This window comes from Serinus canaria, chromosome 2, assembly GCF_022539315.1.
Source record: "Serinus canaria isolate serCan28SL12 chromosome 2, serCan2020, whole genome shotgun sequence".
NCBI lineage: Eukaryota > Metazoa > Chordata > Aves > Passeriformes > Fringillidae > Serinus > Serinus canaria.
Window position 1 is genome coordinate 17,759,057 of NC_066315.1, and position 23,004 is coordinate 17,782,060.

Below are 23,004 nucleotides of genomic sequence, written 5' to 3' on the forward strand. Positions count from 1 at the left end.
CTTGATTTTCCCTTAAATGTAGCAATAATCTTCTGAAACAGATGCATGACTGAAATGAACATTAAGAGTTTCACATGCTGGCACACATATCTGACAGAGATCTTTAAGAAATTCAAAGCAGGTTATACTGTCTGCAGAAGATAAAAGTCCCACCTGGCCAAGTCCCAAAAGAGATCATGGGATAGGATGAGACACTCAGTGCTGGAATGTGTCTTTTCTGAAAGGCTAGCACGTACATGGTGGGGACAGTGTGAGGGTGTGAGGGTGGCTCACCTGGGTATACATGCAGTTTCATGAGCAAACTCACACCTGCAGCAACATTCTTGGCTTGCAAGGGGTTGCAGAGAACACTTGATAAATTACCTGGCAGAAGGTGTTTCTACAATCTCCAGCTTAGTTAAAAAAAAATTATTTTCTTTGAGTGTTGCTGCCTAAAAATTCAAGAATTTGCTTACCAAACCTCAGTTCCTATGGGTGGCAAAAGGAAAAAAAAAGTGAATTTTCAGCAGTGTGAGACTTTTGGGGTGCAGATCCTCCTTGGCTTTTGTATAAAAGCTCCTACAAGGAGCCCATAAACAGCAGTGGAATTGCAGCCACCGGAATAAGGACAAATTTCCTACTGACAGCTGAGGAGCAGGGAGGCACAGACAGGTCCTGGGCTTTGTTCTACTGCACCCAGGCTGCCTCCCTGCATCAGCCCTGAGGGGAAAGAGCAGAGGGCAAGGGGGCTTTGGGGATCCCACTGTGCTTGAGCACAGCTCACTGCATCAGGAGCACCTTCCTCGTGCAACGGAGGAGCACGAGGGCTTCCAGTGTGCCTCCACACCCAGGTCCACATGGCCACTGCTGCCAGAGTGACAGCACACACTTCTGGATGAAGAACAGAATTAGGAATGCCTTGAACACTGCACTATTTCTGATTGGAGCAGAAAAGAAATGCATCTAGACAAACACTCTCATTCTCCTCTGCTCAGCTAGGGTATCTAACTCTGCCTTGAAGGAGGTTTGGATTGCTGTACTATTGATATTTCAACAGAACCCTCGATTCTGAATTGTTGGTGGAGGTACCCTAAAGCTATCAGAAACATCTGAAAAGATAACAACATTATAGATTTGTGGATGGGCAAAATTACCTCTGTCTCTTAATCCAAGAGCCTGGATAATGAAATGCACAGCTGGTGTCTCTCAGAGGTACTCCAGCAGCTTAGACTGGTGCTTTGCAATACGAGCAGTAGCAGACCTGCTGTTGTTTTCTTTTCTTACTGAACATTTCACCCCTGCTGTATCAGCCAATTATTATCTACTGAGTTCAAAGCTATTACACAATACCCACAGTCCCTCCCCCTTAAGAAAGAAGATAAAAAATACTATGCTTAAAATACAATTAAATTTCTAGATAATAACAAGATGTATGAAATCAAAACTTCATTTAAATGTTTTAACTTACTGAACTATTCTCCTCCTCCAGAAGAGTGTTCTGCACCAGTTATTAAGAACAAGAAGGGAATTTCCTCCTCCTCAGACTATTCTTGAAATAGATTGCAGTAAGTCTTCCTTTCCAACCCCAGCCTTCAACAGCAAAAGGAAGCAACTCTCAATCTACCGGCAGGAACAACCTCACAAACTAAAAAAAACCCAACCAAACAACTCCCATCCCAAAATTTTGACGATCACTTTATTAAATGTCAACAAAGACATTTCAGAAGGAAGATCTCTAGGAGCTGTTTTAAAAGACTTCCTACTGCAGAAACCTAAATCACAGCATAATGCTTGCTTGTCTTGCCTTGCAAGTCCGGAAAGCTCTTTGTTAAGATCACTTGCAGTAAGGAAACAAGTTTTCACTCACTCTCTGTGTGTATTTTTGTAAGCCAGTCTTGTAAACAAACCAGTGATAGTTTATGGATGCCAACAGAGGACAGATTGCCTTTGCCATGAATGTTAAATGAAAATTTTTACATCAGCCCCACACAGCCTTGCAAGATTTGGGAATTCACTCCATATGGCAGGGTCAACAGTCAGAAGACAGACAATGACAAAAAGGTTCAGGTGGCAACAGACTCCTGACAACTTTATTGTCATTAATAGGCAAGGAAAAGGCAAAATATGTAGCAAGTGGCTGTATAAATGTGCACTGCACAGCATGGAACAATCTCATTTCAAGGTCTCAATTAAGTGGAAGCCAAATCAATAGCTGAAGCATATGCTAGACCCTGAGATCAGCCTTGGTACGGCAATGATGAAAGGTGGGCATCAGCTGAATTCAACAACTGAGAAAACAGAGGGTCCTTTGGTTTCAGGGTGTATTTGGGTTTGCTGGGTTTTCTTAAAGATAGTGTTCTCTGTCTCTTCTTCACTTCTTCAGCCTGGAACACCTCCCCTCCTCTCTTATAGGCAAAAGAAAAGGGCTTTGCACAACCTTGCTGAACTCCTTCTCGGAGGGAGTATCAGTATCTCTATCATTAAGGGATTTGGAAGGGAGATTGATGCTGCAGCCTCAGCATCTTAAGAAAGGTGGAAGGCCAGAATTGTCCCTATCCAGTCCATGCTTCACCCTGGGATCTGATATAAAATCTTGAAAATTCAGCTGTTCTGTGAGCACTTCAGCCGTCACAACCTTCAAGGACTCTTCTGTGGAAACTGTTTTGACAGAAAACATTCTCCACAAGATTTTTATGTAGCATTGGATTGGTAATCACAGGTTTCTTCAATACAGCATACCACTCCTAGACTTAGCAATCCCTCACTCATATCCTTTTCTGACCTTGCTGCAGACTTGAAAAACAGAGCAACCATGATCTAGCCTTTTAATACTAATATGTGAGGTGGAAGAACTGTAACAGCACAACAGAATCATCACCTTCCATAAAAAGCAAGAGACAAAGAAAGTCCTTCCTAAGGACATACCTTCCCCCATCCTTGATCAATTTTAGACAATCTGATCAATGATCAGGAAGCTGAGAGTGCTCTGGACTCCTCTGTGAAGGTTTTATTTGCTGTATCAGGAGCCCAGGCTGCTCATTTAGGGGTTGAAGTTCCATGACTAGAAGTCAGTCATCTTTGAAAATAACAGACTGAACTAGAAATCATCACCTCACTGTAACAAAATGGCTTTTCACAATAGAAAATCACAAATTATGGGCAGATGCTCCATCAGTGCAAAAGAATCATCACAAACTGAAAACAGAAACTTGGAAAAACAAAGCATGCAGGAAATCCAGATAGAAAGGCGTTGGGGTCAACGTGACAGAGGAAAAGAGCTGAAATTGAAGGATACTCTCTACTGGGAAAAGTCTGAAGAAATACAGGAAAAATATTTCCACAAGTTTTCTGGCAAAGGAATCCTCTATTAGGAAGCAGGGAAATAAAAATGCTCCTGGGATATATGCAGAGAGAGGTGTTTGATAGCTCATGGCTACCTGCCATCTGATTAGCAGTGAATGCTCCTGCCACAGAGGCAGGTATGAAAATGTGCTGATATACTGAAATTCTGTCCTGAGAAAGCATGTGACAATACTTTTAATTGACACTGGCAATACTTGCACCTCCCAAAATGTCTATCAAATTTGTTACAGATTTATTCAGTTGATGATTTTTGTTTCATATGAGAACAAGGAGTGCCGTCTCAGAGTAATTAGGTTGCCATACCAAAATCCGTGTTCATTTAAATAGCAGACTAAATGCAAACAGATGCTGTCTTGATTTCATATTTAAAGTCCAAGACAATGGTTCCCAAAGCAGGGTCCCAGAGTATGTATGGCCTATTTCAGGGCTCTGCAAAATTGAAATCTCATTTTACAGTGTCTAAAAAGCATTTTGGGGAATAAAGGGAATAAATTGCAGCTACCCTTCTTACACACATGAACTTTGTCTCTTTTTGGAAGAGAAATGGAAGGAGGATTGTAACAGGACCCAATAAGAGGCTGCAGCTATTTTGTGTAAAATTGCTATTTAGCAGTGAAGGAAGTTTTTATAATGTTTTTTACCATATCCTCATTTTACTCGTCATGTTATCTCTGATTATGAAGTTACAGAAGGTAATACTTTCCTGTTAATACTTTTCTCTTTTTTAAATGAAAACCCATTCTGACTGTAGCCTCCTCTGTCAGAGTCACCCTGCACGCAGCCAAGGCGTAGGTGGGGAGAAGCAGCTGCTGCCAGGATCATACTCCACAGCTTAAACAGACACTCAGAACTTTCATTCCAGCTCTTCCAAAAACTTGGTGTGTCCCTGTTTTGCCTTAATTCCCTTCCAGGAAGTAGGGGTGTAGCCCGTGACAACTTGCTATTGCAGGGCATGCCTGTTTTGCTGCTACAGAAGTATCCTTTGAAGGTTTATCTTTGCACTCCTCACGAGTAGTCCCTTAAATAACTCACTGTCACACATTTCATAAGTGTCCTCTGCAGTGGTAATGGGTCAGTATCACTGGGGACATTTGTTTCAATAAAAGCAGATAATGCTTTTATCTCAGCTACACCATTATTAAAATTAATAAACTAATTCTTGTAATTCTGGTTTTGACAATCCTTATGACACAGAGAGTAAAAACTGTATACAGATTTAATTCCATCCTCCAGACAAGCTGAGCCAGATCCAAGGGGGAGTCAAAAGATGCCCAGAAGTTAGAGGAGGGCAGAGGCTTTCCCATATCCAACACACAGCAATCCTACCACTTCTCCTCACACCTCCTTGCTTCTTGGAGCTCTGTCCTCTGCTCTCACAGCTGAGGTTTTCCCATCTCTATCAGCCTGATAACCAGCATCCAGGGCACCACCCTGCAAGAGAAAGCCAGGGACAAAGCAGCACAGTCCAGGGTGACAAATACATGTGAACTTATGCTAGTTCTATGGTGACAGGACAGTATCTGGAGCACCTCTAGCTCTAGAGTAGATTGAGACCACAGGACAAGAACCCAGGTGGTGCTCAAATAGTGCTCAGGTAGCTCTCTTGGATTCATGACATTTCAAACAAATCCTGAGTGGTGCTGCTAGCTATCACTATCTCACTGCCTCTGCTGGAGCATTTGGCATCCAAGAAGCAGGGAGTAGATCTGATGCTGAAGACATGAGCATCACTTGAGACTCAGCTGAACAAAAGCTGCTGAATGCCAGTAAAAAACAGTCACTCCTGTGGCCTTAAAAAGAGGTTTCTGAGATTACAAGCTTTTTAGAGTCATTTAACTTAAATTCTTATTCTGATCTGGCTGCATTCCCACAAAGACAAATTACAACAATTATTAAATTGGTATAAAAAAGCTACACAGCACTTGGAGTACTTTTGTCAAACTAACCAAGTAAAAACTTGTAATTTAGGAACCCACTAAAACAGAACAAAGAGAGCTCCACCAATGGGTTCAAAAGTAAGCAAAATCCAAGCAAACAAAGAAAAACAAAACATCAGAGAGACAGAAGGCTGGGAAGCTGCTTGTATTTGGTTTGCTAGGGAAGGTTTTGGTAGTGGGGAAACAGGGGGCTAAAGGGCTGTCTTCCATGGGAAGCTGCCACAAGCTTTCCCTGTGTCTGACAGAGCCAATTCCAGCTGGCTCTGGGATGGACCCACTCCTGGCCAAGGCTGAGCCCATCAGCCATGGTGGCTGTGCCTCTTGGATAATGTATTTAAGAAGGGGAAGGAAGTTATTGCACAGAAGCAATTGAGGCCAGAGAAGAGAGGAGTGAGACTATGTGAGACAATCAACTCTGAAGACACCAGTAAAGAAGAAGAGGAAGGAGGTGCTCCAAGAGCCAGAGCAGAGATTCCCCTGCAGCCCATGGTGAAGAAAGTGGAGAGGCAGGTTGTGTCCCTACAGCCCACAAGGTCAGTGGGGAACAGAGGTCCACTGCAGCTAGTGGAGAACCCCACAATGGAGCAGGTGGATGCCTGAAGGCAGCTGTAGCCCCTGAGAAGCCTGTGCTGGAGCAGGCTCCGGCAGGACCTGGGGAGCCATGGAGGGAGGAGCCGGCTCTGGCGCAGGTTTGCTGGCAGGACTTGGGACCCTGCGGGGGACCCACGCTGGAGAGGAGCTGAAGGACTGCAGCCTGTGGGAAAGACTCATGTCAGCTTGGTGCAGGACTGTCTCTGCTGGGAGGGAGCCCACGCTGGAGCAGGGGAAGAGTGTGAGGAGTCCTCCCCCTGAGGAGGAAGCAGCAGCAGAAACAATGTGTGATGAACTGACTGTTACCCCATTCCCAATCTCACTGCACTGCTGGCAGTGGGGGATAGAGAATCAGGAGAAAAGATAAGCTTGGGAAGAGGGAAGGGTTGTGCTTTAACTCCTCATTATCCTACTCTGATTTTTTTTGTTTTATTTTTGCAATAAATTAGACTAATTTCCCCAAGCAGAGTCTGTTCTGTCTGGGATGGTACCTGGTGAGTGATATCTCCTGGTCCTTGTCTCAACCCACAAGCATTTCATTACATTTTCTCTCCCCTGCCCAGCTGAGGAGGGAAGTGATAGAGCAGTTTTGATGGGCTCCTGGCATTTAGCCAGGGTTGACCCACCACACTGCTTCATTAAAAAACAGTAAAATGAAAATTCATTACAGTGAAAAAGAAAAGCATTAATCTAAATATACAAGACTAATAGGAGAATATTTCTGGAATATTATAAGCTAATACACCTTTTTTAAATTAAGCATCATTGACTGGCAAAAGCTGAAAATTAGTAGTAAACATATGACCCAAAAATGCAAATTACAAATAAAGAAGTGGTTACTGAAACTTCCAAAAAATATACATGCATTGCCTGAATTAGAATAGAAATTATAGAATCATAGAATGGTTTGGTTTGGAAGGGACCTTTAAAGATCCTCTAGTCTAGCCCCAAGAGCAGAATGGACAAAAAAATGGACCTTTGAAAGACAGTGAAATGCAAGATAGGTGAACCTCTGAAAAGATCATAGTAAGGGCAGAGAGTGGTGGATTTTGATGCACAGAACTGCAACATCCTAAAGGTGAACAGTGGAGAAGAGGAAGAAGGTGTCACTGTAATTAAATTAATATAACCTCAGCTGTGCTATCTCTGAGATAGATTAGAATCAGGATTCCTATTGTAAATTAATGTCTCAAGAGAGGGCATGGGGGCAGTAGAGGAAAAAGGTGCCATTCCTAAAATAAAGGGCTATTCTGGAATCAATCCATGTTGGTCAGAGAGAAAAGACAGCCAGGTGAAGCCATCTGATTTGGAAGGATATGTGCATGACTCAGAGGAGACACACACAGCTCTGGGGACTTTTCAAACATGAGGGACAAACTGAATGCACAGAACACCAGGCTATCCTGCTTACCCAGCTGCACAAGCAAATCTGGGCTGATTTGTTATTGTTACATGAAAATTTGCTGTGCTGTTACACACATGCTAAGAGTGTTGCAAACATTTAGTGCTTGAAGCCATGGATTTACCTCATGCGTGCACTGAAATACAACAGGAAAGTGCATGGCTCCATTTATGCTGTCTTCTTTTGCCTTTCCTAAAAAACTGAGAAAAAAATATTGCTCTTAACAGAAATACATTGTCAGAGTTTGGAAGCAGATCTCAGAGAAAGCAACTCACCTCTTCAAGGGAGCAAAAACCAACTAGTGAGAAGCAAAGGAAGAAGCAGCCACAAACACCTAAAAATAGAAAGTCCAGTAGGAAGTTCCCCTACAGAGATTTAATCTGCTATTGTACTCAGATCCTGGCATTAGGAGTTAAAATCGACAAGAAGCTATCATCTTTAATACATCATCTCCTTCCTACTGTTCTTTAAAGCAAAGAAGCTGATTAAACATCCTGCCACACTCTGGTAACCTTAACAGCACATTTCTCCATCTTGCTCTGAAAAAGGTCAGTCACATGTTAAATTGCTCTTCTTTGTGTGAATTTACACTCTGCACAGGACTAAGTCAATAAGGGCTGTACTTCTGATCTTTTCAACAAACCAAGCACTAAAAAGTAGGACATTGCATCTTATTTCAGAGAGATGGTAAAAATTCAAGTATTTCTTGCTCTTTTAAAAAGTTTGACTTCTACAATTGCTTACTGAAGATCCAGATTAACTAGTGTGGTATATTTTACTAGACTATGAATATCTGCCAAAGCACTAAAAAAGCAAACAGCTTTACCTTCATTTTCTAAAGCAGTAATGATCTTAAAGGTTAGAACTTTATTGTTCCCTAAAATGTAAGTATAAAATGCAGAAGAACGTTTTAAGGCTTTTAATGAAAAGAATAAAACAAAAAATATAAATGTGAAATTATTAGATATTAGCATATATTAGCATTCATTTTATTTAAGAAGTAGTATCAATCCATACACACTTCTCTAAACAGTTGAACTACTGACTAAAAAGAGATAATTTCTATACAACTGCCAAAATCCCATTTGTCAAAAAATGTAATTATTCTAGGGAATACAGCAGTGGGATCTGGGAAGAACAATTTTTGAGGTTCTTGCTGTTGCCTGACAATTCTTTACCAACTTTTCCTACCAACTTCTGTTGAAGTTGGTAGGAAAACATGTTTGTTTTTTAAAGGCACAAGGTTGAAGGTTCTGCTGGATGATACTTTTCACATGAGACACTAAGGCATAAGCTCCAAAGCATACTTATAATCACTTTCCTCTCACCCACATAAAAATAAAAACATGTGGCTTCTCTAGATTGTCATGGCAGCACAAAGGGTCAAAAAAACAGGGGGAATTTTGACCCAAAATTCCTGTGAGAGGACTTTCCCAAACATTTTCCTACAAAGAGAAACAGGCTGGCTATTACATTTCCACCCTTTCAGTACAGGAGGTGTTTCAAGTTGTAGAGGTCATTGTTCTTTGCACAGCAGAAATGCTACAATTCTGGCTAGGGAAAGGAATGATGGACCCAAGAGCTTTCTAATATGTACAGTAAGTATGAAAATGAAGGTGATTTTTGCAAATCTGTGAGTGTGATTCAACACCACCACTGCCCTTTGGGACAACAAGGGAATTGGACTGGACAGAGGAATTCTCCTTCCACTTGTGGGCTCCCAAAAAAAGCAAGTTGCCAGAAGGTCAGAGCAGCACTTATGGGCTAGGGAGCTCCAGCAGCCGCTGGCACCCTCTCTCCCTGTTAGCCCAGAAGGGCTGCCCTGTGCCCAGCCCAGGGGCTGCCAGGCACACTCTGCTCTCTGCACAGCCAGGGGGTGTTCCACAGATGAAGCTCTGGCATATTGTGCAGTACTGCTGGGTCACCAAATAGAACCTGCAGAGTAACTGTGGTTAGCAGACATCCACACTCTGGGTTTTACAGGATCTGTCAAATGAAGATGAAAGGCAGTACTGACCTTCACCTCAACTCCCTTGGTTTTTTGTACTTCAAGTACAGCAATCTGGATGAGTAAATGGATACACTCCATGTCACCCTGGAGTACATCAGCTGTGCTCTCACCTGCATCTAGAATGTAACCAAAACTTTAAACTCCACTCCCCTTTCCCTTCTCTGTGGGCTTTAAAGCAGTAAAAGGTACCATGCTTTGGTACCACTGTTAGTTTGTCCCCTTGGCATCAGTGACAGTAAAAAAAGGACAGGCAATTATTTACGGCTATCCGCTGTTAATAGTGCACACAGAACTCCTGACTGCAGAGGAAGCATGAACCCCTTCCTCACAGGATAAAAAGACAATATATCACAATCTGAATACACAATGCACTCATTGCTCTTAGTATTTGCACCTGGTAACCTTTGAATCTAATAATATAACCTTAATATTCTATAATACGGGGCTAATAGAGAATTTCTTTAATATGCAAACAAAATAAACCAATTCTGTCATGTGAAACAACTGTTCAAGATACCTCTGGAGCATCAAATTTTTTATTGTTTCTCAAAAAGATGCACAGAACCACAGAACTTCTGTTGTTCTCCTGGCTATACCCTCACACAGCCCAGAGACAATGGGCCCTCATGCACTCAGCAAAAGAGGTGACAGCACCTCTGGAAACTCCCTCACAGAATGACAAGAGAGAGGGTCTACAAGAGCCTACCAGTTAGGAAATTAAGCAAACCAAATGCGTCAGAGAGGAGCAAATGAAAGGTGGCTTTCTTGCAGCCACAGTTGCTGGGAAGGCAAGGACCACTTGCACAAGAAGGACCAACCTACCCCACACAGCTCCCACCAGGACCATGAGGTTTTTCTGCAATGGAGGAGTTTCAACATGTAAAAGAAATTAGATTTATTTGATTTTAATTCTGGGCTCCTAAGACATAAGCCATAGCTTAATGAATTTTAACTTGTTATGAGGTGACATATATATATATATGTGTGTGTGTGTGTGTGTGTGTGTGTGTGTATATATATATATATATATATATGTATATATGTGTATATATATATATATATATGTGTGTATATATAAGAAGACATCCCTTCTACCCTCAGCAGCTCACTTCCAGTCCCTGTCCCCACAAACCTCTCCACAGCCACACACTGAACCATGACAGCTCAGGGAAGTGACCCTACTGAAACTAACCTTAAAAAAAAAAAATCTCCTCTTTTCTTTCTCTGGGTTAGAGGTTTCACTGCAAAGCATAACTCACACTGAGACTCTATTAGAAAGGAGGAAATGATTAATTGTATATTGGGTTAATTACTAAAAGAGTGACTTGGTAAACATATTATTCCATCTACTCTATTGGAAAGCTAACCACAATTTCCCCCACCAATTCCAGTAACAATCTGAATACCTTTTTATGCTTTAAGTTAATTTAAATTTTCTTTGATACTTCACCTCTCAGGGACACTTAGTGGGTGTGCTGAACATGAGGCACAGAAGATAATTACTTTGCTCTACTTGGCAGAGGTAGCCTACAGGTATGCTGGTCTCACTACATCCAATCTCATCTAGTCTTGAAAGCAAAGAGGTCCTGAAAATGTTCAAGTTGGACTGAGAGCTCTAAACCCCCCCAAAAAAGTGCAGCCACTTTTGGTGCAACACATGGCAGCAATCCTGTGTAAGCAACATGTACAATAATTGTTCAGAGGAAGAATGAAGATCTCTGCTTGAAACTGAAGAGAGATTTTTCCCACAAAAGTATGCAGCACATCATTACCCAAAGTGGAACAAAGGCAGGGCATCAGTATTCAAGTGTTATGGGAACTTTAACAGGGAAGGGTCAGGGATTTGATGTGATGTCCAAGTGAAATGCCAGTTACAGTTTGCACAGTGCCATCAGACAGACAATACAGTTTTGCTGAGAAACTATTAATTTAATATTATGGAAGCAAAATATTAAGCTATGAGGTTCCATTATACTCAGAGCCTTTGACCCTGGTTTATCCTGGAGTTCAAGCCCTGATAATCTATGTGCTTGAAGCTTCTTGGTGGATAATGGAAAATTCTGCTCCATTTCCTCTGGGACTTCATGCTCATTAGTCACAGCATACCAATTAAAAGCTTTGTTAGAAAACCAGAGGAATGTGACACAGCACATGTACAAACCAGGAAGCTTCATTCACATATAACATGGATGAATGGCTCTGTATGGAAAGCCAAGCACTGCATTAGCAGGTCGTGTGCATCAGCCTGCAAGATCAACAAAAGACATGCAAAAATTTTTAAGTCAGCACTCTCACTAAGCAACGAATTTTCATTTTGAACAATGGGAGTTACAGTATTTTTCACAGCCCACACCTTCTATCTAACCAAAGGTAAAATATTTTAAAAGTTGAGTTTTCTTACTTTGCTAATTTGGCAATTATCTAGCAGGAAATCACTAAACATCATCAGCTACCAACCAGATTCTTTTGCTAACCCTCAGAGGTGAAGCTAGGGTTAGTGCCCTGGCAAGCTACTTATGACTAGAATAACAACCATTTTCAAAAGGGATTATTGCCACTGTGAACCACTGTCAAGTATCTGTAACAGCAATTCTCAATTAAGGAAAGAATAGGACTCAGCGTCTGTGCTCTGATCATGCAGCTCATAACTGACTCTGCCTCAGTCAAAACAAAAGTGGGATTTAACATGCAGATTGATTTTTGCAACAGTTTGTGTTACCATCCCATGCTCAATCATTTATTACAGAATTTAAAAAATAACAGTCAGCCATAGGGGTAAAAACTTCAATTTGCTACATTTTATTAACCTTTTCAGGCTATTTAACCATTTAACCATTTAACCTTTAAGGCTATTCCAGCATTTCCCCCACAGGGAACGAGCTGCTCCCAGGAGGTTTTAGGGTTAACATCCTCCACTGACAGCATGCTATAAACCCAGAAGAGGCAATAGCTCTACCTTTCAACTTCTATTTTTATTTCTACATTTCAAATGCAGAATAATAGAGATGTTTAGCATATTTCTTATATTATAGACAGAATACTTGGTAAAATATTCCATCTGTGACAGAGATGATCACATTAGAGTTTATTCCTCCTCCAGCACACTGGGAACATCGCTTTTTTTCCTGCCTTTTTTCTTACCAGCACACCCTTTATCCTTGGGGATGGTAACTCACCAGATGGGGCCAAAAGCCAAGGTAGTGACCACACTCCCAGCACCTCTGCAGCTCCCACTTTGCCCTGGGGGTCTGGGTCCTGACAAGGGACAGGGACAGCTCTTGCCCCATCTGACAGTGCCAGGAGGTGGCCAGGGGGAAAGAGGCAAGAAATGATCATGTTCTTTCTCACCTGAGCATCAGCAAAAATTGTTGGCTATGGCCATTGGTCCCACCAAGCATAGAAGAATCCAGACTTCACTCTTAAAAGCTGCTCCTTCCAGAAACCTTAACTCAGTATCCTTTCTTTTTACCTACAAGTAATTGTGTCTAAATCTGGGAGCACTTAAACTAAATAATTGTTCATATTGTATGAAGGAAATGCCCACTTGGGCAAACCACCACTCCTGCCCTCCCAGTTTACAAATCCCCACTGTCAGGAGTGGTGGCACTGTGCTGCCTCACTGAAGGAATGGGCCCTGCTGGGCTCAGAATTCCTTGGGGTGGGGTTGAAATGTCATCGAGCACTGCAGAGCACAGCCCCACTGCACTGCAGGCCCTCCCACCTCCACCCCTGGCAGGGACCCAGGAGAATCTCATGATGACTTGAGAAGGGAATGGCATCTGCTTCCTCCCCAGGTGTCAGAGGAAAGGTGGGAGCAAACCCAGGGTGACTCAAAGAGAAGCTATGAAGGCAAACTGAGTTGACAGAATGGCTCCTTCTCCTTCCCCAGAGCCTCCCAGCCACAACTGAGACTTCCTCTTTGAAAGGCTGAGGTTTTCCTCACATTTAGATCTGGAGTGAAGCTGCGCAATGGTATACCTAGTGAAGGTAGAAATACAACATGAGAAATGAAATTACAAATACCCGGCTTCTTTTATGAATTCAAAGAACAGGATTAAAGCTGCTCAGAACACCTATTTCTTTTTTCACAGAGCTTTTATTAAAAATCTATATCCTGCTTGGAAGATGTGAGGAGACAGAGTAGAAACTCTATGGTATTTTGAACTTAAAGAGCTAAGATGTCCTTCGGTTTAGCAGAGTCCTGCATCCATAGCCCCACTAAAATAAAAAAAAAAATTAAGATTCTTCATTTGCTTTTTGGATTCTGAGCATTTAAGTTACAGGCAGGTAATATTTGCACCATTTTCATTTTGTAATTCTAATGCTGAGAGTAGTTTTTCTTTTCCTGGAAGAGGAAAAGGTTTAAATTTGAGGTTTAAATTTGCATTTAGGATTCCAGGAGCTGGAACACCAAGAAAATCTAAAACTGGAAAGAGACATGAGACTTTTTTTTTATATCAATGTCAAAGGCAGTTTACCTCTAACTATATATTTATGGGTTTACAGTCATACTAATAAATTAATAAGAATGTAATTTTTAAAAAATCCTTTCCCCACCATCTCTTTCTAGATCAGTCTGATGCCTGCTAACACATCATCCTAAAGTTAAACAGTTTTAGTAAGATAATTTTTTCTGAAATAGTTTTAGTAAGAGAATTTTTTCTTTATGTTCACCAGGGCAGCTCACAGTCTCTCACTAAAGCAAAGTATCTACTCTTTTATTACTCTAATTTTTCAAGTTGCCTTTGTATTTGATGGATACAGCTGTGTGTAAAACACCATTATCTGAAGAGAGTTTCACTCAATGACACATTAAGCATATTCTCTTTTTAAATGGAATTATATTTTAGTGTAACTGAAAATAATTGAAAAACTACCAGTATGTGCCTATTACTCTAATCACCTACTTTAAAAAATCATGGAAATAAAGTACTTATGAATGAGTGGAACAGAAGGACAGGATTTTGGTTCAGATACCTGCTTACAGCCCATACCCTAAAAGTTAATTAAAAGCACCCAAAATACATGTATATAGACAGATTTAAGTAATTTATCTATTTTCATCAAGAGAAAGATGAAAATAAATTTCAATACTAAAACAAAAGTAAACTCTGAATCAATAAAATAATTCTTCCCTGTACAGGCAAAGTATTTCACATTTTATTTACAGTAGCAGAAGTCCAAAGAAAACACTTACTCCTAATTTTCTTGTTAAAATAATCCAGATTTTCCAGTTAACAAACAACTCCAAAGCACTCGAAAGTTATTTGGTGAGAATTCTTTCCTTAGGGTATTAGTGAAATCTCTTGAGCTTTTCCCATTCTTCTACATTTCTCATTATACCCCATTCTATCTTAAAAAAAACCCCAGAATTTTTATTTAAAATGCATATATTTCTAATGGATAAACATTTAAGGCAGCAGAATCCCCCTGAGCCTTTGAACAGATCCCTTGTACTCCCAGTGACATTTATCGCCACTTCACTCACAGATGTCACAGCAGTGTGAGGACAGCTGAAGGAAAAGGAAAGGAGCTTTGAATTTCTGTGTGCTCAGGGGTTTCCTGCTCCAGGCTCCCTGCTGAGGCCCAGGTTCCAGGGGTGAGGAACTGACTTGCTCAGGGTGTCCGTTTGCAGGCACCCAGGGCAGGAGGGAGGGATGCACACCCAGCAGTCGAGGGATGTGCAGACTGCCTTGCCAGGCCATTCCCAGTCCCAGCCATGCTCATCCTCAGTGCCAAAGGATCACTTTCTACCTTCTAATTTTCCACATTCCACATCCTAATTTCCACATTCTTCCAATGACATTTCAGTTTATAGAAACACATACAGTTACCTTTGGTGCACGTAGAGTCTGTGCTTAGCTGCTTCTCTTCTTTCCTGTCTACAGACATCTGTCCTTCCTCTCTATCCTTATCTAAGATAAGCAGCTTCAGTTTACACACTCAGTACCTTGCAAAAGCATAGTCTGGAAAATTAATTCTTGAAAGGATTAATATTTTTCCCCCTCTCATCACAAATATGTTTCTGCTTCTGTAGACAGCATGTTCCGCTTTGCAGACAGAGGGGGCACTGCCTGCTCTGGCAAGAGCTTTCCTCTTCCATACAAAAGGAAAACTGCCCACATCCCAGTCAGGAATAATTCTTTCACCAAAGTAACACAGTCTGTCATATTGATGAGGCCATCTGCAGGCAAACCAGGATGAAAAACCTCTCCTTGCCTGCCTTTGATTTCATGGGGCAGTGCAGTGGAAACCCTTGCAAGAGGCTCTGAGTCCTGAAGGTGCTCATTTCACACTATCTCATAGAAGCATTCTGTGAGTGCAAGAATTAGTAATTTTCCCCTTGAGTAGTCAGATAAATCCCTTCCCTTCTAAATTTGTCAAAGGTTTCTTCCCTACCATTGGCCTCCTGTGTCACACATGGACTCCTCTGCTTCTTGATTGCCCAGTGCAATGGCATGAGAAGCATCCATTCAGTCACTCAGATACCTTTGAAGGGCAACCCACTTTATATTATGCAAAAAACTGGGAAAAAATGGGCTAACTTTCCCACCCCTTATTTTAAGGAAGATGTGGTCTTCTGGCCTTCACAGCGCTCAAGCTGACTGTGTTATTTCTACAGCCATGGACTTGGCCATCGGAGCATTAAATTTTCATCCTCAGGACCATGTTCATTCACTCTCACTTCATCCAAACATAGACAGTGGTCTATCACAAAATTAGAAGAAAGAAAAATATGCAGAGACAACAGGAGAAACAGCATAAACTAAGGCCAGACACAGTGAGGCAGCAAAGGGAAATAAAAGCTTGTTACAGTGGGGAGTATAGGAGGTGAGAAAGTTGAGGGGGGCCAAAGGAAAGGTAAGATAGTAAGACAAAATGAAGCTAAAGGAAAGAAAACCATAATGAATAGAAATAACATTTGAAATCTTGACTACAAGACAAGCTGTGGCAGTATGTGTCACACATGAAACCACAAATTGCATTATAGAAACCTCTTTTCATGGAGGATGGGGAGCTGGACACTCCATTGACATCGTATTCTGCTCTTGAAGCTCAGTTGGTCAGGGGCTAAAACTATGGTATTCATATAAGGGAAGAAGGCAAAGTGGGGAAACTGTATATCCAGATATGAAAGACAAGAACTGACTTTGTTAATGTTGATGAATGTATTGCCTAACAAAAAGTTATGTAACTTCATCATTGCTTCAATAAACAAGCAAATAGCAAATGTGGCTATTACAGCTTGCTAAGGGAGAATTGCCTCTTTTTATCAATTTCAAAAAGGAAATGTAATTTTTTAGATGTCCTTTCTCCATTGCTTTAGGGGGCTTTATAAACAGAAAATAGAACATGTAACTTGGACTGTCCCACTTTCAAAGTTGGAGCTATGTGGTCCATCTCCCCACACTGACTACTCTCCCAAGTAAGAATTTGCAATCTCTGTCAGTAACTGAAGCAAAGAGAAGATGATTTTAGCTTTGATAATGATTGGCGAATTTCAAATAGTTTGAATAAGCAAACCCCAAAAGTTCAAAATGAATATTCAAATTTTGTTACACAGCATGGTCTGCAAATTGAGGATAGAAATCTCAGATGATAGCTATCTTAGATCTTCTCCAAGATACTAGCATGCCCTAGTTATGTCTAAGCAGGAGATAACACAAAAACCACCAATATACTTAGTTATGAAATGCAGAGTGGTTCTGAACATTCAAAGCAAAAATATAGAGGGAGAAGATTCACTGAGAAATCACAAACTTGCAACTAGGCTAACTTCCTAATGGGCCCATCCCTATTCCACCTCCATTCCTTAACCAGCACATCATTTGTAATTCCCAAAATAAGCAGTCTCCCACCTGCGGGCGAGTCCCACAAGTGACTCATCACTGCCTGACAGAGAAATCCCTCCACATGCTCCCACCCACTGGTGACCTTGCTGAAAGCCTGAGAACTGTGCAAATCCAGGACAAGGCCACGTGCAGTTCTGCATCTCTGCAGGGCTCAAACACTTGCCTTGCACAGGTCACTCCTCCCCTGCCTGGCAGTGCTCAGCTCAGCAGGGATGCCACTGCTCATGGGCAGCATGGCCAAGCTGGCAGGCATGGGGACATCCTCCCCCACCAGGACCCTACACCAGATTCCCATCCTAGCTCCACCATCATAACTGAGCTGGAAGCAATGCAATTGCATGGACAGAGCCAAAATTCCCAAAGGCACTATGTGTGAAGCAGAACTATCCATTTGCAGAGGAAATGGCAGGATAACAGCAGCCCAGCAGAGCTCGTGGCTGGCTCCTGCCCTGTGGCAGCTGTCACAAATGCTACCCTCCTGCAGGAATCCTCCTGCCTCTCTGAAAACGCTCTCTCTTCTAAACAAGACTGTGGGCTATCGCCTAATATTTTCCTGGGATTCATTTATTCACCAGGCTCTCCAAGTCTGTGTAAATGATCATCATTTACTTGAAACGAATTGGAAAGAATAACAAAACAAGCAAAACACTTAACCCAATGCTCTAGTTCCAGGAACACATCACTGCATTGTTATCATTGCCCTCAGAAATCTTCCACCATGCATCGCCTCCAAGGACAAACATTTTGGTGGAGGGAGAAAGTTCACAGCATGACATCAAAGCCAGAGACTTGGTTTTGCTCACATTATGACTTGCACGTTTCACAAAATCAACAAACAATTTACGCTATTTCAGATACGGATCTTTTCCATCTCGATGGGACTTAATTCCTTCAAGCTGAAAAAGGAAGCCCAAAAAAACCAGAATAACTAAAGTGACATTATAGGAAACAGAGCCTGAGGCTGCCAATATCTTTCTGTGCTGTTGTAGGAAAGACTGGATTGCTGAGCTACACCAAATGCCATTTCCAGCAGAAACCTTTCCTCCTTCTTTGCTGCCATGAGGAGGATTACATTACACAGCACTGCACTAAGCCCATTTCTACAATTCTACTTTTTAAATCGGGCTCTAAAAATAAGCAGCTCAACTTCTCCTACTAATCATCGAAATATTAATACAAGGCACTAACTACTCATATGCTGTGAGATTTTCTTCTCTATGCTAAATATGAGAGTAATAAAGTTTATGCTTCCCATAAGTTGCAAGAAATTGTGTTTTACTGCAGAAAGGTAACATCAAAAATAATTACTGTTATAAATATACAGCAAAATATAGTCACATTTGGCATCTATCAAGGTTTTACGTGGAAAAACTCAGCAAAATGCCAGCTGCAGGATGGTTTTCCTTTTTTTTTTTTCCAGATGTACAGTGTAAAAATCACTTTTGCTAAAAGAAATTAGAAAAAAAAAGTTTAAAATGCTTAGAAATGTAGGTAGGTTTTCATTTAATGAAACTATCCAAACAGTAAATAGGGGCCAAATTAGTCTAAGTCTCCCCTGACAAACAAAGTTCTATTTAAAAAACTATTGTGGTATGTAGTTTTTGGGGACATCAGTATTATATGGGGCTTTCCATCCTTCTGAATCAAAACCACACGAGTTTGTAATTTGCAAGTATATCACAATGCTACCTTTACCAGTATTATTTTAAAGTCTTCCCTCCCCATCTTTTCAGTGTCTCCTTTCATTAGGAAGATAAATCAATTTTATTACCAAATCCCTTCCTGTAGGGCACTACATTATATACTATTTTCCATTAATCAACACATTTTCTTCTAAAAATTAGTCAGGTGCCTTGTTCCATTGTGCTTCATATTTGAAAGCTGCCTAAATTTCCAGCCCACAGATTCTCAAGATCAGTGTGCAATTATTTCTTTTTGTGCTAGAACTATCTTTTATGTACAAATCGTCCTCCATGCGAGACAGCAACTGTATTTCCTCACAATTTTCCTTTTTACAGAGTCAGACAAATCAAGGATTTTATTCTCCCCTCGTAAAATAGTCTCTCCCTTCCTCAAGGCATTTTAGAAACCTGCCTAGGCTCCTGAAACAGTTTGAATTTACTTTTTTTAAGTATACATGATCATACTGGCAGAGACTTTTTGTTTGTTATACTTTACACATACCTTATACACAAGCAGCACTAAGGCTTCCTTGCATGGGAAACAGATTTCCTTATAGTGCCAGATGATCCATGCTAGAATCCAATCTGTCCACTTTCCTCATTTTCTTGTGATTAGCACTTCCAGGCCCTTCCAGCCTCTCCCTGATACAAGCTCCCAAGTCCACGACCCTTCACTTCTGACAGCAGTCTGTCATCCCCCTTGCACTATTTTCCAACTCACATGCTCATCCCACTTCTTCTAAATGAAATTCCAGTCTTCAGCATAATCCTTCTGGTAACTTGTTTCATCAAGACTTTTTTCCCAATATTGTTGTTTTCGTGGTACAATCAGTAAAGGAAACATTTCCTGACTGATCCCATAATCAGTCCTTGGGAAATCCTTTGGTGACCTCCAACCCATCCTCCAGCTCCAATTTTCCTTCTAGTTAACTTTTTCATTTTCTTTTCCCTCCTACAACTCCTTCATAATTCCTCTGTTAACAAATCTCTACACAGAAGAAGACAAATACAGTATTTTACTGAAGCCCATGTGGATATGTCATTATTTCTTCTGGTCAGAGAATTAATTTAGCTATTTTTTCTACCAAAGACATCAGCTTAGTCAGGCATGACCTCCTTGTGGAGACCCTACATTGTATCTTAACTTACTTACCATGTTTTGTGTCATTTGCTTATTCTTTCCTTAAAATCTTTCCCTTTTTTCTCTTCCCTTGTAGAAGATTTTACATACTATTGAGATTACAGTAATGCTCTCTAATGTAGTCATTTTTTTTCCAATTTAAGTACTATTTTTCATTTATTTCCCCAGGTAATACCAACTGATGTGATATATTTATTAAAAGTACTTGCTTTTGGAATTGGACTGTTATGCAAGTTCTTGGTTGTGGATGATATGGCCTCTTCTGATTGAAACAATTACATAATTTAAGTTTTGCTTCCCCCTGGAGGCAAGAATTTCCATCTCTGCATAATCATTCCTATTAGATACCCTGCATTTGTCCTGGGTTCTATAGAATCATTAAAATATGAGGAGTACTACCTATTACATCTAAACCCCATCCATCTAAATCACCATTCATGTCAAAATTCTAGGTTTTTTCCACTGACAGCATTTCCATTCTTCTTTACTTTTTGCAATTTTTATTTTTAGAAAAATAGTTACATCTTTGTTAAGCAGCTTCTTAGACACAATTCATTCTCATGTTTTCTGAATTTTGTGGTACAGTTCTTTGTATAGGCCAATCCTCTTTCCATTACCTTCAGACTGCTTGCTTATGCTTAATACTATTTTTAGGATGATTAGTTATACAATGAAACATGGGGAACTGTTTTACAAGGTATCTCAATTATATATTTTTATTATTTCAAGCACTTTTTCTGAACCTCAGGCTAAGGATGACATTCATGCCTGCCTTATATAGCAGTCCCTGCACTTCTTTTTATTCCAGATTAATTGACTGCTGCCTGCAACCTCTCAAATATTTGTCCACTGGAAACCTCAGAGACCTATGATGGTTTCTGAGTCACTCTCTCCCTGTCTTTATTCCCAGCCACCTTAGGATCACTGTGACATTACCTCAGTAAAGCTTTTATCTTAGTTTTTCTTCCTTTTTTTTTTTCTTTATTTATGGAGGTTCTATTTTCATCCCATCTTCCTTTTCTCAAAGCTTTATGCCCGTCATGTGTGCAGACACCCAACTGATTCTGCTTGCCAACACAAGCCTTCCTGGACACATTGCCATTTTTGGGGTAACACCTCATTTCCCTTTAGCATAGATAGCTTCTCTGCACCTGCCTGGATCCTTCCATTGATGCAACAAGTATTCCACAATTCACACTGACCTCACCCAACTCTCAGCCAGATGAGATGGGATTTTTTTTCATGACTAAATCTTCATGTCAAGATTTTTCTAACAATGAAACTAGCTTTTCCTTGCTGGCTATCACCTCATAATATTGTTCCTTTATCCACTTTTCTAGTCTCATTTGTCCAATTTTAATTTCTCTGTGCCTTCAAGGCTTGTACAGGCATCACATGGGTCTCTCTTGCACTTTCTCCTGTGTCCCTTTTCATCAATTTAAAACTATTCTCATCAATCCCACAAAATGAGGGAGCTGCATACTGTCCACCCACTGACAATGACCTTATTTTGTTTCATATAATAATGAAACTGCCTAAAGCTTTCTTGCTTTGAAGTCTTCTCTAGGGATGATCTACTGAACAGATCTATTGGAGATCATCTCAGCTCTCACCTGTGTCCTTCTCCATCCTTTTATGGTCCTTGTTGATCCATTCCAACAGGAGTATCACAATCATTCTTCACTCAAAATAGCATTTGTAAGAACTTCTCCCATTCCTCTCCTGTTTCTTTTCAGGTTCAGGTATCTCTTACCCTTATAAGAAGCAAATATTTTACTCTCCAGATCCCCTTTTGTGTCCCCATCTGGTCTCTGCAGGTAATCAATAATGATCACAATCTAAACTCCACATGTGCTACATGCTTTAATTTTTAGACATCCATCTGACATGTAGGAGCTCACTTGGATGCCTGTGCTCACAGTGGTTTTTTAAATTTTGCTTTTGTAATTTAATGCACCAAAAATGCTGACAACAGAGAGAATACTGAATGATTTTAAAGCAGTGGTCTATTAATATGCAGAACATACTATTTTAATGCATTAACAATAACATCAGACAGATTCACAGCCCAGCCAAAAATTCTTAACCTCTTTACTTCTCTCTCATTTTAGTGTCTCTGAGTCCAATTACAGTCATCTATCAGTACTGTCATAAAGTTACCCAGATCTCAAACTACCCCTTTAATGCAGTCTAGACTTTACCAGATGGAATGAGCAGTATGATCCCAAAGCTTTCTCCTATCTCTTGTTTCCCCAATAATTTATAATGAGAAGACTTTCATGAAACCAGAAGAGTTATCTTTAGATGCTCAATTGCTCAGATACAACATTTATAAGGCATCTTGTACCATACTGAAAATACCAGAACTTCAGCTTAGCAGGAAGGCATATGCTCCTTCTAGATATCCATTTATTTTGAAGTCAGCATTACAGCATTCACTAAAGTGAACTCAGGGAGACTGAATACCCATTTTATTTAACTGAAGCAGTTTTTAAAAGATGAAAGGAACATTCTCCAGGATGTCTCACAGGATGCAATTCCTTTAACAAATGGCACGTCTGGATTTAATAAGTGGACACATTTCTTTATAAACTGCAGAAACAGTTGAAAAGGCTTTCTTTGGAGTAAAATGTATTGGAAAGAAGGTGGAAGAAATACCAGAACCTTTTAAAGGTAATGTTTACATTACTATATTAAGACAAAGCATTTCATAAGATACAAGCATACTATTAGATTAACCTAGCTACAAATTTTACCCTGATGTTAGAGACAGTAAATACCCACCAAGCAGAGTGTGTTATATTATTGTGACACTTAGAGCACACTGATATGATGCTGATCAATGTTATTTACTATCATTATGTAGGCACCTGCTCAGCAGCCACATCCAATAAAGCATTAGTGCCCTCATCACAGCTCAGCCTTGCAGCTCATCAGGGGCTCAGAGGAGACAGTGGCAAGCTTGACAGGCTGCAGGCAGAACTCCCTCCCTGCTGCCCACAGGACACAGACAGAGACACGTCCTCGTACCCCTTGGCTGGTGAA

At 40.7% G+C, this 23,004-nt stretch overlaps 1 protein-coding gene across 11 annotated transcripts in view; it reads right to left on the bottom strand.

The window, feature by feature from the left end:
* The window catches only part of KIAA1217 (KIAA1217 ortholog), a 356,326-nt gene that overhangs the window by 194,464 nt on the left and 138,858 nt on the right, over positions 1-23,004 (bottom strand). The window contains exon 1 of one of the 11 annotated variants that reach the window (XM_050970268.1): positions 1,448-1,539. The exons of the other annotated variants lie outside the window; for them this stretch is intronic. The gene's annotated coding sequence lies outside the window, so the exon portion shown is untranslated. Of the gene's footprint in view, positions 1-1,447; positions 1,540-23,004 lie in introns of those variants that run through there. 11 annotated transcript variants of the gene reach the window in all.